This window comes from Capsicum annuum, chromosome 1 (genome assembly GCF_002878395.1).
Source record: "Capsicum annuum cultivar UCD-10X-F1 chromosome 1, UCD10Xv1.1, whole genome shotgun sequence".
In the NCBI taxonomy this organism is placed as follows: domain Eukaryota; kingdom Viridiplantae; phylum Streptophyta; class Magnoliopsida; order Solanales; family Solanaceae; genus Capsicum; species Capsicum annuum.
The window spans coordinates 53,522,934-53,542,832 of record NC_061111.1 but is presented as its reverse complement, the minus strand read 5'-3'; positions in this window follow the sequence as shown (position 1 = coordinate 53,542,832).

The following is a 19,899-nucleotide window of genomic DNA, read 5'->3' as shown; positions in this document are numbered from 1 at the left end:
TAGAACTATCTGAGTTTCATACTATATCTGAGTTGACTGTATCTGAAAGTCTTAAAATCCGAAGAACTATCTGAGTTCTATTACTGAGATTGATTGACTATATCTGACAGTCCTGATTCTGTAACATGAAATTATGGGAAGTAGTATCTAACCGACATGCCCTAAAAGTGCTATAATAGTTAAGCTGGGGTCCAATTTATGCCCTGATTGGAAGGGTGTCAATACCGAGCAGGTAAGGACAACATTTGACTAACCCTCATATAACAGGTAACTATAGTAAGAACGGTGAGAACCCTTACATAAAGGTTAAGACACCTCATATACCCTCATATAGCAGGCTACGATCTCTCAACCTATGCTGGCTATAAAGTTTTGGAATGCAAAGATTGCTTCTAAGAATCACACCCTCGTATAACAGGTGAGTCCCCATCCTTTGGTTCACTCAGTGCTAATTCCTACTACCATCTGAATGGATACTAAACATAATTTACTGAACTGAACTGAGCATGGACTGAGTTACTAAATTTCTATGGCTGACGGAATACTACTGATATCTGACAACTGATTGAGTCATGAGATCATGAAGATTTTTCCTGAGTCATAAGACTATCTGAAGTCTAAGAGTTAATAGCTTGACTAGGAGTATCGTGAAAACATGACATGGCTCAAGTCACACAGCTAATATTTCAGGTACAAGTACCCCTAGGAATCGATAGAAGGAAACTGACATAGCATGATTTACTTGAAGACTTGACTAAAATCATAATACATACTACATTTATAGGATCGTTTCATCAAACATGTAATAGGCATGAACTTGTACATACATGGAGATTTCATGATATCATGTTAGTTAGACAATATTCCTTCATCTAGGAATTTTATCAAATATATGGCGAGCATAGTACATGTAAACACATTATACAATAATTAAACATCATGTTTCAATTCCAATTCCATCATACAAGGTTTTAATCATAAGATTTCATAAATCTTTATCTATACTAATCAACCCACATAAAATTTATCATCAAATCATGGAATAGAAATTAATTCCTCATTTATCAACATGAAAGAGAACATACAAAGCATGAAAACATGAAGAAAATTCATAACTTGTAGTTAAAAAGGATTATTGGCCTTCATGGACGAAAAGAGTCCATGAATGAACACTATGCATACCTTAGATCGTGATTTTGTGAAGATTGATGGTGAAACCTTCCTGAATTTAAATCCCCAATAGAAATCCTAGTTTGTTCTTGAGATAAACTTGAGAGAAACTAATATGTTTTGGATGAAAAATGGCTAAATCACATGTTAAAGGAATTATATAGGGGTAGGAAGTTGATTTTTTTAACCCTGAACATGTCATTAAATATTCAGTAAAATTTCCTGAATTGGGCCCTTGGCGCGACGTGGTGGTATCGCGCCGTGTCACTGGAAATTGACAATTGAGAAATTACATGGTAGCGCGACGCGTAGCTACCCCATTGCCACCTTGTCTATGACCTGGAAGTTTGGCGCAATGCGTCAGTATCGTGGAGCAACACTGGTATTTATAATTTCCATTTGAGCTATCTTCGCGACATGCTGAAGGCTCTGGTCAAACACTGTCTCACTAAAAAGACTCTAACTCTTCGCCTCGGTGTCAAATTTGGGCAAATTATATATCGATGGAAAACTTATTCAATTTCTCACGTGATAGGAAGTTAAAATTATGGAAATACCTCATGTATAACATCCTTGAGATGATTTTCAAGATAAGAAAAAACATGGGTATTATAATATCTCCCCTTTGACAACATTCATCCTCAAATGAGATTGACTGAGAGGGGAAACAATGAGCTGAACATGAATAACTGGAACATGATCTCATGACGGACGATACTGACAAGATGAACATAACATACTGAACATATATATCTGATGCATACATAACTGATTCATAAATGCATAACTGAAAGTTCTGAAGAACTAAATTTTCTCATAATGAGAATGCCTGTCTGATGCATAACTATATAACTGATCTGCATGAATGCATGACTAAATATGCGGTAGTACTTGATACCAAGATTATCATGGAAACATAAACATGAGACTGAATATTAAATTAGTGATGTACACCAATCATGAAACTGAGTAAGTTTAAGGAGAACTATTATCTTGAGCTTGATCTGAGTTGGCGGGGAAGAGGTAAGGATACTAGGTATGCATATCTGCTTTTGCTTTCCAAGTAGCTCCCTCGATGGACTGATTTTTCCAAAGAACTTTAACTAGAGGGAGTTTTTTGTTCCTCAATCTATGAGTATGATAGTTTAGGATTTTGATTGGAATATCTTCATAAGAGAGGCTGTTCTGAACATCGATGCTCTGAATAAGGACTACGACTGATGGATCACCTATACACTTCTTGAGCAAAGAGACATAAAAGACTGGATGAACTGAGGCTAGATATAAAGGCAATTTGAGCTAATAAGCTACCTTGCCAAAACAACTGAGAATCTTGAAGGGATCGACATATCGGGGACTAAGCTTTCCCTTCTTGCCAAATCTCTTCACTCCCTTCATAGGAGAGATCTTGAGGTAGACATGATCACCAATCTCAAACTCGAGATCCTTTCTATGAACATCTACATATAACTTCTTTTGGCTCTGAGCAACCCGAAGACTTTCTCTAATTAACTGAACTTTCTCTAAGGCATAGAATACTAAGTCAGGACCTATGACTAAGGCCAAACTAAATTTGAACCAACCGATTGGAGATCTATATCTCCTACCATAGAGAGCTTCGAATGGAGCCATATGAATACTGGAATGATAGCTATTATTGTATGCAAATTCAATCAAAGGCAAGTGGTCATCCCAACTACCCTTGAAATCAATTACACACGCCCTTAGCATGTCTTTCAAAGTCTGAATGATCCTTTCTTCTTGACCATTTATCTGAGGATGAAAGGTTGTACTGAGATAAACTTGGGTACCAAGACCTTTTTGGAATACTTTCCAAAAATAAGAGGTGAACTGGGTACCTCTGTCTAAGATAATAGTCAATGGAACACCGTGCAATCTGATCAGCTCCTTAATGTAGAGCTTGGCATAATCCTCGACTGAATAAGAGGTATGAACTAGAAGGAATAGAGCTGACATTCTATCTATAATGACCCAGAATGAATCATGATAACAATGAGTTCGAGGTAAACCCATCGCGAAATCCATGTTCACAACTTTCCACTTCCAAGTAGGAATACTGAACTCCTGCATAGGAACGCTAGGATTCTGATACTCTATCTTAACTTGCTGACATGTAGAGCACTTATCCATAAATTCTACAACATCTCTTTTCATCCCACTCTACCAATAGATTTCCCGCAAGTCGCGGTACATCTTAGTGGCCCCTAGATGAATAGAGTAGCGTGCACCATACATTTATGTAAGAATTTGCTTCCTTATGCCATCTACGTCTAGAACATAAAGATGACCCTGACAATGAAGAACATTATCTCCCCTTTGGGATAAAACCTCTATTTTATGATTCTGAACTGACTATTTTAGCTTGACAAGGCTAGGATCCTTATCTTGCTTTTCTTTCACCTCAAAAACTAGAGATGATTCTGAACTACTCTGAATACATACACCACCCTCTAAAGAGTCAACTAAGCGAATGCCTAGTCTAGCAAGCTGGTGGACTTCCTAGACTAACTTCTTCTTACTATCATCAATATGAGAAATACTTCCCATGGACAGTCTACTGAGAGTGTCGGCCACTATGTTGGCCTTGCCCAAATGATAGAGGACACTCATGTCATAATCTTTCAAGAGCTCTAACCACCTTCTCTGATGAAGACTGAGATCTTTTTGAGAAAAGACATACTAAAGGCTCTTATGATCTGAGAATACATCTACATGAACTCCTTAGAGATAATGCCTCCAAATTTTTAAGGCAAATACTATGGCTACTAACTCAAGATCATGAGTAGGATAATTTTTCTTATAGGGTTTAAGTTGTCTGGATGCGTAGGCTATGACCTTACCCTGCTGCATGAGTACAAAACCTAAACCCACTCTAGATTTATCTTAATAAACTACAAAACCATTTGAACGTGGAGCTGAGGAGAGTCGAGCCTTCAATTCCTGAAAAGTCTTCTCGTATGAATTTAACCATTGAAACTTGACCTTTTTTTGAGTTAATTTGGACATAGGAGATGCAATAGAAGAAAATACCTCAACAAACCATATGTAATAGCTAGCCAAACCCAAGAAACTCCTGATATCTGATAGAGAAATAGGGCAAGGCTAGTTTCTTACTACTTTGGTCTTTTAAGGATCTATTCTAATGTCATCATCGGAAATAATATGGCCAAGGGATGCTACAGATCTTAGCCAACGCTCTTACTAAATTTGGTGAATAATTGATGACCTCTGAGAGTCTGAAGTACTGTTCTGAGATGGTCTTTATGATCGTGCTCAGTGCGGGAATAGACCAAAATATTATCTATGAAGATTATGACGAACATGTCCAAGTACTTCTTGAACACGCAGTTCATCAAGTCCATGAAAGCAGCTGGGGAATTGGTAAGACCAAATAACATGAATAGAAATCTGAAGTGACCATACCGCATATAAAAAGTTGTTTTCCGGATGTCACATTCTCTAACTCAGAGCTGATAATAGCCGAATCTAAGGTCTATCTTAGAGAAATAACTGGCACCCTGAAGTTCGTTAAATAAGTTATTCATTATGGAAAGAGAATACTTGTTCTTAATCGTAACCTTATTGAGTTAATGGTAATCAATGCACATTCTGAGAGAACTGTCTTTCTTACACACAAATAAGACTAGTGCGCCCCACGAGAAAATACTGGGTCTGATGAATCCATTATCTAAGAGATCGTTCAACTGGTCTTTTAGTTCCTTGAGTGTTTCTAGTGCCATTCTGTTTGGTGAAATAGAGATAGGTTGAGTGTCTGAAAGTATATCAATACCGAAGTCTATTTTCCTTTCAGGAGGAATTCCTAGAAGATCTTTGAGAAAGACATCTGTATATTCATTCACTACTAGGACTGATTCGAGACTGGGAGCCTCAGAACTAGAATCTCTAACATGAACTAGATGATAAACATATCCCTTAGATATAAATTTCCTTGCCCAAAGGTAGGAAATAAGTTGACCCCTGAAAGCGAATATGCTACCCTTCCACTCTAGGATGGGTTCATTCGGGAACTGAAACTGACCTATTCTATTTTTGCAGTCGACTGTGGCATAGCAGGAATGAAGCCAATCTATGCTGAGAATGACATCCAAATCAGTCATCTCTAACTCGACTAATCTGCTGACGTGACTTTCTAAAATATCATAACTGGGCAGTTCCTGTATACCCACCGAGCTATGATGGTTTTACCCACTGGGTAGATATTTAAAAGAGTTCTGCTAGAATTTCAGGACTGATTCTAAAATCAACTGCTATATAAGGAGTAACAAAAGACAAGAAAGCTCCTGGATCTAGCAAAGCGTAAACATTCACATAAAAGATCTGTAATGTACTAGTAACTACATCAGGAGAATTTTCATGATCCTGTCGAGTCTGAAGAGCATAGATACAATTTAGGCATTGCTTGCTAGTAGCATTGGAAGTGGCACCCTGCTAATTTGGGCGATTGGACTGAGTTGAAGAGTGATTCTATTGACTCTGAGGACCTGGCTGTGGATAATCTCTAACTCTATGTTCTGGCTTGCCACAACCAAAACAAATTCCACTACTTGCTCTACACATACCCTGATAGTGCTTACCACAAGTTTGGCAAAGAGGATAGGTGCAGGCAATGCTAACACTGCCCTGGGTCTTAGATCCCGGCGCTCTATCTTTATTACCCTCTTTGAACTTAGGAACTGGAGCACTGGCTGTAGAGGGGGATGGAACTAATAACTTAGGATGAAACTGGGAATGGTTTCCTTCTTTTGACTTAGGCTAAGCGAAGTTGAAACTACCTGTCTTTGCTTTCTTATTATGTTTTTCCCTCTGCTTAATTTTATGCTCTTCTATCTGCTGAGCATGGTTCATAAGTCTAGCTAAGGTCATGTCACTATTCAACATGGCGAATCTACACATATTAACCACGTTGTCGTTCACCTCTGAAGCAAACTTACTCATCTTAGATCTACTGTCTGCAACCACATAGGGACATACCTGGCTAATTGACTAAACTTAAAAGAATACTCTTTCACTGTCATATTGCCCTGCCTGAGGTTAATAAAATCTAGCACCTTGGCTTCTCTAAGCTCTTAGGGAAAGAATCTATCTAAGAATATAGTGACAAACTCTATAGGACCTGCATCATCTGATCTTTCGAACTTCCACTATTTGAACCAAGCATGAGCCACATCCTGTAACTGGTATGCAGCTAGCTCAGCACTCTCAACAGTAGTCATTCCCATGGCATATGTCACTTTTTGAACTTGATCTAAGAATTTCTGAGGGTCTTCATCTACCTTAGACCCGAGGAAGGTTGGAGGATTCATTCAGGTAAAGTCCCGAATCCTCGCTGCAGCTGAGTTAGCCACTGGTTTGGCTGGAATAACTGTTGGCCATTCATTATGAGCAGCGACTGATTGAGTAGGAGTGGTAAATACGGCCCAGAACACTATATGAGAAACATGATCGCCCAAAGGTTCTTCGGGCTGAGGGGCTAATTGATTTCTTCTCATAGGAGGCATGTTCTGAAATAAAGAGAAGAAGCAGATTAGACTGAGAGACTGACTTGTGATTATGCTCACTGGCATGACATGAATACTGAAAGAGGGTAAACTATTCTTAAATATCTCATAGCCTCTTGCACATAAATATGGTGCGCAACATAACCACGCACAAGACTCTACTAGATGCGTCTTTCAGACTTCCTAGGACTTTATTGAACCTTAGACTCTGATACCAATTTTGTAATGACTCAATTTCTAAACCTGAATGCTACACAGTGCTCATAACCCTGAAGGACCACAAGCTAAGCCATGACTGATATCTGTACCTATATACTGCATAAGATAACATAATAATGCAAATACATGCATTGAAAGTCCATAAGGTTCGATCATGAACATAACTGAATAACATAACATCTATGTGGGGTAATAAAATACCCAAAACAAAACTAAAGTCTAAAATATAATAGTCTGTATCTAGTCTGCATCTAGTCTAAAAGCCTCTACTGTCTGAAGAATCTGAATAAGGAGTCAATGGCACATGTCCCCAACTAACTCCAATTAATAAGCTAATTAATGAGATACTAGAAAATCATTATGTCCTCGAAGGATGAGGACTCACTTTTACTCTGGCTGTTGAAAGTGAAATTTACTGCTGATCTGGAACTCGTGTCTCTGGTCAAATGGTGTAACATAAAAAGAAAGCACCATAGTGCAAATGCATTAGTACATATGTACCGAGTATATATGTGAGGTAGGCTATATGCAAGGGTTTGCATGCATGAATAATGCTAACTAACTGTCTAACATGAACGTGAGAATACATGCATAAATACGTAACTGTAACTGACAATGTGATTTTATGATTTCTGAGTTTGTATGCTGATAACATGACATGCTAGTAATTGATATGACTGATAACATGAAGGACTATATCTGAATAATATTGATAACATGGGTGACTATATCTGAGTATAACTGATAACATGGGTGACTATAGCTGACAGTCCTGAATCTGATGGAACCATCTGAGTTTTGTACTGTATCTAAGTTGACTGTATCTGACAGTCCTAAAATATGAAAAACTATTTGAGTTCTATTACTGAGACTAATTGACTGTATCTGACAGTCCTGATTCTATAACATGAAACTGTGGGAAGTAGTATCAACTGATATGCCCCAAAAGTGCTATAATACTAAGCTGGAGTCCAATCTATGCCCTGATTGGAAGGGTGTCAATACCGCACAACTGGTAAGGACAACATATGAGTAACCCTCATATAATAAGTAAATCTAGTGAGAATGGTAGGAACCCTCACATAACAGGTTAAGCCACCTTATCTACCCTCATATAGCAGGCTACGATGTCTCAACCTATGCTGGCTACATAGTTCTGAAATGGAAAGATTGCTTCTAAGAATCACACCCTCGTATAACAGATGAGTCCCCATCCTTGGGTTCACTCGGTGCTAATTCCTACTCCCATCTGAATGGACACTGAATATAATTTACTGAACTGAACTGAGCATAGACTGAGTTACCAAATTTCCATGGCTGACAGAATACTACTGATATCTGACAACTGATTGAGTAATGATATCATAAAGATTTTTCCTGAGTCATAAGACTATCTGAAGTCTAAGATTTCATAGCTTGACTGAGACTATCGTGAAAACATGACATGGCTCTAGTCACACAGCTAATATTTTGGGTACAAGTACCCTCAGGACTCTATAGAAGAAAACTGACATAGCATGATTTACTTGAAGACTTGACTAACATCATAATACATACTACATTCATAGGAGCGTTTCATCAAACATTTAATAGGCATGAACTTGTACATACATGGGGATTTCATGATATCATGCTAGTTAGACAATATTCCTTCATCTAGGCATTTTATCAGACATATGGGAGGCATAGTATATGTAAACACATTATACAATAATTAAACATCATGCTTCAATTCCAATTCCATCATACAAGTTTTTAGTCATGAGATTTAGTAAATATTTATTTATACTAATCAACCCACATTGAATTTATCATCAAATCATGGAATAGAAATCAATTCCTCATTTATCAACATTAAAGAGAGTATACAAAGCATGAAAACATAAAGAAAATCCATAACTTATAGTTAAAAGGGATTCTTGAACTTCATGGATGAAAGGAGTCCATAAATGAACACTATGCATATCTTAGATCGTAATTTCGTGAATATTGGTGGTGAAACCTTCCTGAATTTGAATCCCCAATAGAAACCCTAGTTTGTTCTTGAGATAAACTTGAGAGAAACTAATATGTTTTGGGTGAAAAGTGGTTGAATCATGTGTTAAAGGGATTATATAGGGGTAGGAAGTTGAACCTTTTAAATATGAACACGTCATTAAATTTTTAGTAAAATTTCCTGAGTTGGGCCCTTGGCGCGACGCGGCGTTATCGCGTTGTGTCACTGGAAATTGACAATTGGAAAATTACATGGTAGCTCAATGGGAAAATATTGCGTTGCCACCTTGTCTACGACCTGAAAGTTTGGTGCGACGCACTAGTATCACGGAGCAACACTAGAATTTGACAATTGCCATTTGAGCTATCTCCGCTACACGCTAAAGGCTCAGGTCAAACACTGTCTCTCTAAAAAGGCTCTAAATGTTAGCTCGGGTGTCGGATTCGAGCGAATTATATATTGATGGAAAGCTTATTCAATTTCCCACCTGATAGGAAGTGAAAATTATGGAAATAACTCATGTATAAGAATGAATTCTTATTTCAAAGAAAGTTCTAACATCCTTGAGATGATTTTCATGCTAAGAAAAAGCACGAGTATTACAACTATGCTTTGTATTATAATAAATATCCCACAGTACTTGAAGGATATAGTGTTGCAAATTGGATCACCATATCAAATGAAGTAAAATCCTCGAGTGGATACGTTTTACAATAGGTGGAGAAGTAGTCTCTTAGAAATCATCCAAATAGACATGTATTGCTCGCTCTACGATGGAATTAGAATTTATCACATTAGATAAAGCTGATGAAGAAGAAAAATGGCTCTAAAATTTTTTGAAAGATATTCCTTATTGGCACCAGTATGCATACACTGTGATAGTCAAGCGGCAATAGGTAGGGTAGGGAGCATAATGTACAATGGTAAATTTTGTCACATAAGATGGAGACATAATATCGTTAGAGAACTTCTCTCTGGTGGAATTATCACTGTTGACTATGTAAAGTTAAAATATAATATGTCGGATCCACTTACAAAAGGCCTGTCTAGAGAAGAAGTTGAGAGAACATCCAAGGGAATGCCTAGGACAAGTCAGCATGGCGGTAACTCTATCTAGCAGACTGGAGATCGCAAGAGCTAGATTCAAGAAGATCAAACAAAATTATGTCTAACAGGTTCAACATTGTCAATATACCCAACCTATTCTCATGATGTAGACAATGTTCACTAAACAAGGATAAGACTTATGTTGTGAAGTCTTTTAATAATTATCTAAATTTGGCAAATTTGATCAAATAGTTTAATCAATAGGATTGAACGTTTAGAAATTACCTATGTGATGGCGAAGTAGAAGCTGCTTCAAGGAGAATATTAGTAAAGGCCTATTTTCTAAGATCTCATGAGACCGAGACGTGTTCATGAATGAAATGAACAAAACCATGAGAACCATAAACGGTAAAAGGTTGGTCATGTGACATTTGTTGTCTAGGTGTACATTAAAACTTGGTGGTTCAAATATATCAAATCTACTGATTGATCGAGTGCATCTGATGGATGTTCACTATGGAAAGTTCAAAGGAAAACCCACTTATCCAGATGCAATCAGTCTTTGCTTGATGATCACATACTTGTCCATAAAGTTTGACAAAGAGTAGGCATTCCCCATTCATGTGGGGGATTGTTGGGTTCAATTGGTGTGAATGGAATATGAAAAGGTGCTTGAAAGGGCCATAACTCTTTGAGTAAAATACACACTATTTCAGAAAAAGATATGACTGTTTGGATGGTTGTGGCTGTTCGAAAAAGACACACTCTTTCTAATGGACTAACATGACTGTTCATAAAGGATACACCTTTTTGGTGAACTATTGCCACCTTTCAGAAGGGGTACTTAATAGCTATATAAACCTACATTTTTTCACAGGTTTAGTATGAATTTTTATGCACTTGAAAATATTTCTTTTCTTCTAAATTACTCCATGTGATCATCTAACTGTTGAGTGAGTTCGAAGAGAATTCGATCGTTTGGAGTACCACTACAATCGGATTGTTAACCCATTTTATGCTGGGAGGAAAATTCCACAACCTCGAGTACTTGAGTGGAATTATCTCCTTAAGGACACTCCATGAATTTGGAGGATTTGGCTTTTTCTTCTTCATCTAATTTTCTTTAAAATACTGAAAACGCACTTCTTTGAGAGGTCATTTTTTATCTTGTGTTGAAGGTGTTGGAAACTTCATAAGTATTCTTGATTTATTCTTGAACTTGTGTTGAAGTTGTTTTTCCAAAATACAGATTTTGTGTACCCGAAAACAACAAGTCCAACTCCTAGATATATGAAAAGCTTTCATACTTCCTTTTCTACGCGTTTTTATCATTATTTTATTTTTATCCTTAAATTTTCTGTTGAAATCTTCTACTACTATAGTTAAATTGGAAAAATAATTAATTAATATGAAAAATAATAATTAGATGACTACTTTTATGAGAATAACTAATTTTTTTGACAATTAGTACTTTTTCTATTAGTTTAAGAATTCTAAATCAACTAAATTTGATTTTAAGAAGATTTGATAAATTTAGAAATAAATTTAAAAGCGTTAGAATAAAAAAATTTAAGAAGTACCAAATTTTTAAAAGTTTTAAGTATGTAATAAGAATATAATCAATGATTTTGTAAAGATTCAATTTTAAAAATAAGAAAAGATTTTAAATATAAGAAAAATATTGTACCACAATATATGGTTCAAATTGATGCTTTTCTCTTAGCCTCTGACATAGAGCTGTTAACCGGGCCAGTTCGGTTCAAACAGGCACTGGCCCATGTAATTTTATCGGGTTCTGGGTCGTTCTGATCCCGAGTCACTCTTAATGGGCCGGGCCCAAATAGTAAAATTTGCTGAAATGAACCGGAATCGGCCTAATTAGCGTGTATCCGATTTTGACCGACCTAAACCGGTCAAAATATAAAAAAAAACTAAATTCAAAATTTTTATTTTTTTTTCAATATCTACACACCTATATACATTTTAAATACGTTAAATAATATACATACAACATATATACACTAAATAAATACTACTTTAGGAAAAAAATAGACATGTATACATGAAATATATACTAGTTTAGAGTGTATAGAAAATATTTATATGTAAAATATAATGTGTGTATATATATATATATATATATATATATATCTACTTTAAATACTACTTGAAACAATATACATACAACATATAGACACTAAATATATACTACTTTATAAAACATATACGCATGTATACTTTAAATATATACTAGTTTAGATTCTATAGAAAATATATGCCCACATATACTGTATACTTACATTATAATGTATATATATATATATACTACTTTAAATACTACTTGAAACAATATACATACAACATATATACACTAAATATATACTACTTTAGAAAACATATAGACATGTATACTTTAAATAAATACTTGTTTAGAGTCTATAGAAAATATATACACATATATACGTACAATATAACATATATATATATATATATATATATATATATACTACTTTAAATATTACTTGAAACCATAAACATACAACGTATATACACTAAATATATACTACTTTAGAAAACATATAGACATGTTTAATTTAAATATATACTAGTTTAGAGTCTATAGAAAATATATACACATGTATACGTACAATATAATATATATATATATACTACTAGAAACAATATACATACAACATATATACACTAAATATATACTACTTTAGAAAACATATACACATGTATACTTGAAATATATACTAGTTTAGATTCTATAGAAAATATATGCACATATATACGTACAATATATATATTACATATAATACTTCTTTAGAAACATATATACACGTATACATTAAATATATACTATTTTACTCTATAGAAAATATTTACACATATATGTAGAATATATACTACTTTAAATGCTAATTGAAACAATATATATATACACTATATATATACTACTTTAGAAAACATATAGACATGTGTACGTTAAATATATACTACTTGAGAGTCTATAGAAAATATATACACATATATGTAGAATATATACTACTTTAAATACCACTTGAAATTTGAATGATATATACATTACATGTTATAGTACTTTAGAACATACATATATACATACAAGATTACGATGTATGCTACTTAATATAATAATACTTGAAGTTTGAACATATATTCATTATATGTTTTCATTATATTTGAACATAAAATTTATTTATTATTTCATTATGTGTATATATGTTTGTTATGTTTATTACTTAGTGTAAAGTTTGATAGTAATAAATTAAAAGTATTTAATTCAAACTAGAAATTCAATTTAAATTTAAAAAATTACAAAGTAAGGAATGAATGAATGTTCTATTTTATTGATTGCAAAATGATCCAAAGCTTATAATTTACATAAATGAAAAATCTACAAATTTTGCATTATTTTTTTCAACTCGTGCATGTTAATATTAATGGAAACTGCCATAGGATAATCAAAATCAGTGAGGGAAAAATCATGCATTGGACTTGATTGTGTTGAGTTCTCCCTTGAAGTCAGAATTTCTTCAAGATTTTGTTCGTCTTTCGGCTCCACCTTCATTCCTTGATTTCTTCATTCCGCTCTAATTCAATCTCTAAGGCAAACTAGAACATTCATAGCATTGCTTCCTAATGAGTGTCGATTGTCTCCAAGCTATTGTCGTCCCTGACTAAAAGTGCTCTCCGATGCAACAGTTGACAATGAAACATTCAAAATATCTCTAGCTAATCTTAAAAGCATAGGATATTGTCTTTCATTATTCTTCCACCAATCCAATGTGTTAATCCTTGATCTACAATCCTCTATCAGCTGTCGAAGATAATACTTAAGCTCTTCCCGAGAAGTTGTTGTGTATGTTGAAGGAGAAACCCTATTCCAAACATTTAAATCATAAAAATAATCAGGAAAATCACTATGTGTCAGCCTTTTAGAAGATGATGGCTCCTTGGGAGCTTGAGGAGGGACAATTGGAGTGCTATTTATCAGTACAGCTACATTAAATAAATAGGCATAACGGTTATATAATGCTTCCATGTGAATGTTCGCATCACTCATAGCCGTAAACAAATCTGATTTTTCTTCAGGCTCTATCTCTAAGAAAGTATAAATAATAGAACTAAAGTTGCTCATAGTATCATATTTCATACATGGATTTAGTATAGCACCAACCAAGTAAATTGGGGGAAGTGGATAAAAATATTTTTTAAATTTAGCAAACATAACACTAATAGCTTCTTTGTAACCTTCTCTATTCTTATATTCTTTAAGCAAACAAGAAATGTCTGCTAAATAAGCTAAAATATTACAAACAGTAGGATAATAAGCACAAAAAAATTCAACCGTAGCTATATAAAATTATTCCAAAAATTTAACAAGATCATCAATTGCAGCCCAATCGGAATCATGTAGCATACACTCAGGAAAAAAATCAGAATATTGATTAAAAATCATTGTATTAGGAACTTTATAAGCAAGACAAGTCTTTAAATAAGTATAAGTAGCATTCTATCTAGTATCACATTCTTCAGGTATTAATATCGGTCTAAGTCCATTTTATTCACATTTAACTTTAAATTGTCTCTCACATTTAACTTTAAATTCTCTATCTTTTTCTTCAATTATTTCCTTGAATCAAGCCAGCAGTAAGCCAGACCTTTCCAATATAAAGGTCAAAAAATTCAAGACCATCTTTTACAATTAAGTTATATATATGACAAGCACACTTAACATGAAATATTTCAGGTAAAGGCGGAAAAAGGTTAGCTTTTAACTTGTCAATAGCAGCCTTGTTGTTAGATGCATTATCAAAAGCAATACATAAAAAAAAATTCAATACCATAATATTCTGCAACTTTAGTAATAGATTCAGAAATAAATTTTTCAGTATGTCTACGATCTTCATCATACAAAAAAAGCTAGAATACGTTTTTGCATAACAAAATTATTATTTATTCAGTGACAAGTAATGGTTAAATAATTATTTTTATTAACAGCACGACCAAGATCAGAAGTTAGAGCAATTCTACATTGAATATTTTTTAATAATGTAGATAAATAATAAACATATTATGCATGGAGTCTAAAAATATCGGTCCGACAAGTACTTCTAGGAATACCATTAAGCATAGGATTATAAATTGCTTGAATATAATGAATAAAAGCATCCGAAGAAGAAAACGTGAAAGGCAAATAACCCACAACTATTATTTTCGCTATTTCTTCCCGGTCCTTCATTTTATTATAATTCTTAATTAATTGACTGCTTGTTGGATTCAATCTAGTTTGTGTTGTCCCATCAATAGTCTCACCACCTTGTGCAATACATAACTCTCTAGCGTGTCTATCTCTTAAATGTCTCATCAATGAACCCATACCCCTTTATTGCCTCCGATTTTATGCTCATGTATAATTTTACAAATATTATATCGCACCTTACTTTCTCCTTCTATTTTCATTAAAAAATCTCATGCAATACTAGTTCTTCTACGAGCTTGTGGGGCGCGGGGAGGACGAGGAGGACGGGGAGTAAGATTAACCAATTCAGATCTAACATTTGCATTTCCTACTTCAGATGTCTCACTAATATTTTCATCTTATACATCTAAATTAATCGCATCTACTTCATTTTCTTCTTCTATACCATAATTTTCATGAACTTCTGCATAATCCATATCGTGAGAACCTACACCTATTTCTTCCTCAAAAGGTTGACTAATCGGTACCGAAGACACACAAGTATATCTATTACTTGAACTACCTCTACCGGTACCGGTACCAATTCATTTTTTACTACTACTATCACTTTCGGTATAAAAAATTTTGACACTTTTGTCGAGGTTTCTTATTTTATCCATATTATAAAATAAATTAAAAAATATTCAAAATACATAGAAATAATAAAAATAAATATTCAACAATTAATACACTAATTAAAAATTAAAGGTAAGAGATGGAACGACAATACTAAATTTTAGAAGTATCCGAAAGTTGCGACTGTAGAAAACTTCTACTTGTATTTGTAATCGCAAAATAAAAAATAAAATTAAGCACTTTAGGAGATAATTAGAATATTTAAGAGAGATTGAGATTTGAGAGAATCGAAATTGTGTGGAAAATGATTTGAAATTGTAGGGTATTTATAGGAAAATTTTTGAGTTTAATTTTTTTTTTAAAGGGGAAAAATTGGTCAAATGGTCGTTGGGCTCCCAAACGGCATTATAGTCATTGGGCCAACAGTTCGTTTGACCGTTGGAGGCCCAGTCAGCAATAGCTATAATTATTAAAAAAAATTAATATATCGCGTCGGGCCGGGTCAGATAACTGGTGGGACTGGTTCGGGTTTGGACCAGACCGTGCTTACTGGGCCTATCAAGGTAGACGGTCTAGCCCGAGATCGACAGCCCTGTAGCCCAGGGGCTTACCGGGTCGGGTTATCTAAATGGGATAGGCTTATCGGGGCAAAATGAGCCAGCCTGGTCCAGTTGATAGCTTTAAGGCTTCATTTGTTTTTTTCTTAAGATTCTGACATCTGAATCTGAATGCACATCTGAATGATTAAGATGTTGTCTCTAAATCTAAAAACTGAATGATTAAGACTTTTTATTTTTCAACATCTGAATGTATAAAAAAAATTATTTGTATACATAATAAAATAAAAATAAAAAATTAATTATATATTAAAAAGTATGTAATTAAATACAATAAAATTGTTAGTATTTGATTGAGAAAAAATATTTATGTTTGTTAGTGATAGTAGAGATGGCTTATAATGGTGGTTGTAGTGACAATGATTCATGTTAGTGATTAATATTGTTGGTGGTGATAATTGTGATGGTTGGTATTGTAGTGACTGTTATGATGGTGGCGATTGGAGGTGGTAGTGGTGGTTGTGATGTGACATTACTTGATGTTAGTAGTTTAAGGTGTTGATTGTGTTGGTTGAAACATGAATGCATAATGATTGACGATGTGTTGGTGCTAGTTGGAGATATTATTTGTTTTGATGGTGGAGATAGTTGTTAGTAGAGATAAATTATAGAGATTAAATAATAGATATGGTACTGGTTGAAGTATTGGTAGAGGTGGTATTACTAGTGACAATGGTGGTGGCGGCCAAAGAATGTGTAGAGGTTGTGATGTATTAGTGGTAGTTAGTGGTGGTGCTAGTTGTAATATATGAGTTGGTTGGTAGTAGGAATTAGCCACTAGTGGTTGCTGATTGTAGTGTTGTTGACGGCAGTGGTGGTGGTGAATATAATTAGAATAAAAGAGGTAGTAGGTGTGGTAGCGGTTGACAATTATGGTTGGTAGCAGTATTTTTTTGTCGATGGTGGTTGTGATAGTAGAGGTAGTTGGTGGTGGTGGGTGTTGGTTGACAATGGTGATGATGGCAGATGTGGTTAGTGGTGGTAACTGTTGATTATGAATAGAGTGGTGAATATTATCCAACACCAGAATATCCCTTCAGACCTATTAAGACTTGGTTTTAGATCTGAATGATTAAGACCTATTAAGAGTGAAAACCTTAATAAAAAAACAAATGCACTTAATGGTCTGAAGTCTGAACCATTTAGATTCAGACCTCCATTAAGTGCAAACAAATGAGGCCTTACTCTGACAGCAAGAGAAAGAGGTACCATATGAAAAATGCAAAAGTGATTACCGGTCAACCACTTGAAACTTATGGTAACATAACTATGTGCTTACACTAAAATATATGTTTGTGTTTACATTATTATATTAAAGTGTGAAGAAATTTTTAAAAGTAATTTAAACTTTTTGCACTTCATTAAAAATTTCCGCAATAGACAAAATCATTTAATTTTAAATAATCAAACGTTATACATGTGAGGCATGCACGATTAAGCTAGTGGTTGCTAAAATAGTAAAAGAAGAAAAAAATAACCAACAACAAAAGAAAGTTGCTCTTTTACAATACTCGTGAACCCTCTCTCCATGGACACTACGAGAGTTTTCTCTTTAATTGCAAACTCCATCCAACCAAAACCACAAATAAATAAATGAAAAAGGGTCAGAAATACCCTTAAAGTATTAAAATTGATTTTAAAATACCCTTCATTAACCTATTGAGCCAGAAATATCCTTCAAGTATTGAAATTGGTTCAAAAATACCTCTCCATCCACCTTTATGACTCAAAAATAACCTAGCAACTAATGATTTTTTAAAATCATAATTAAAAATTCAAAAAGAGGTCAGAAATACCCTTCAAGTATTAAAATTGGTTAAAAAATACTCCATCATCCACCTTTATGACTCAAAAATACCCTTTCAACTAACGATTTTTTAAAATAATAATTAAAAAAATTTATTAACTACATGATATCTTTCTATTGGTTGAAAATAAATTAATTAAAATGTTAAATCTCATCCGGGCCCAACTCAAACCGTACAAAATTTGCCCCAACTAAAACCACCCGATAGTATGAGTAAATTTTGCTATCAAATACAAAAACTTTGTTGACTTAGAATCTGTCAGTCTAATGTAATGTTGTGAAGGATTTTAGTTTGGTATTTCTCTGTGATGTATATTTCTATGTGTTAGCAAGCAAAATTAATTGAGATGTCTTGATTATGCCATGTCTTAGGCAATGGTTACTACGGGGTGAAATCTCAAAAATAGACTCAAATTGGGGGTGCCTTTCAAATTTTAGCCCCAAATAAAAAAGCTTCCTTAAAATAGTCTTTACCTATTAACTAGTATTTTTTTGGACGAAATTGCCCCTGATCCACGGAGTAAATTACATATATGGTCCTTATAATGGATAAAAACTCCATATTTATTTCTTTCAACTTTTATTTTTTTTTTCTTTTTAATTTTACGTTGATTTTTATTTTTTCTTTTCTCTTTTTATTTTTAATTTTTCTCAACCTTTACTTTTTTCCTTTTTTCCTCTCAACTTCTTCTTTTTTTTTATATTATTTTGATTTTTTATTTTTTCTTTTCTCTTTTTTTGTTCTTTTTAGTTTTTCTCAATCCTTTTTCTTTCTTTACACTTCTCAACATCTATTTTTATAAAAGAAAAAAAGCTTTTTTTATTTTTCTTTGATTTTTATTTTTTTTCATTTTAGATTTTTTTCGATCTTTATTTTTATTTAATCTTTTTTTTAAATTTTTATCAACCATTATTTTTTTTTTCTATTCTCTCTCAACTTCTACATTTTTTTTTTTATTTTCTTAAACATTTTTCTTTATTTTCTTCTTTTTTCGTAATTTTTATTATTTTTGTTCGTTTCTTCGATTTCTTCCATTTAGGTTACATTTTATGAGTAAGAGTTGACACTATCACATTATAAAGGCAAGACTTATGACTTTCGAACAACAAACTACGTTTTATGGGTAAGAGTTGACACTACTACATTGTAGAGGCAAGACTTATGACTTTCAAACAAGTTATGTTTCATGGACAAGAGTTGACACTACCACACTATGTTTTGATTTATGAGATGTGTTATAACTCTTACCTTAGAGGCAAGACTTAGCTCAGGGACTTTTCAAACAACAAATTCTACCCTACGGGCAAGAGTTGACTCTACCACTTTATGTTTTCATTTATGAAATGTTCTACAACTATTGTCTTAGATGCAAGACTTAGCTCAAGGACTTTCAAACTACAAATTATGCCCCATGAGCAAGAGTTGACTCTACCACATTATGTTTTATTTATGAGATGTTCTACAACTATTGCCTTAGAGACAAAACTTGGCTCAAGGACTTTCAACCTACAAATTATGCCCCATGGGCAAGAGTTGACTTTACCACGTTATGTTTTCATTTATGAGATGTTCTACAACTATTGTCTTAGAAGCAAGATTTAGCTCAAAGCCTTTTGAACAACAAATTATGCCCCACGGATAAGAGTTGGCTCTACCGCAT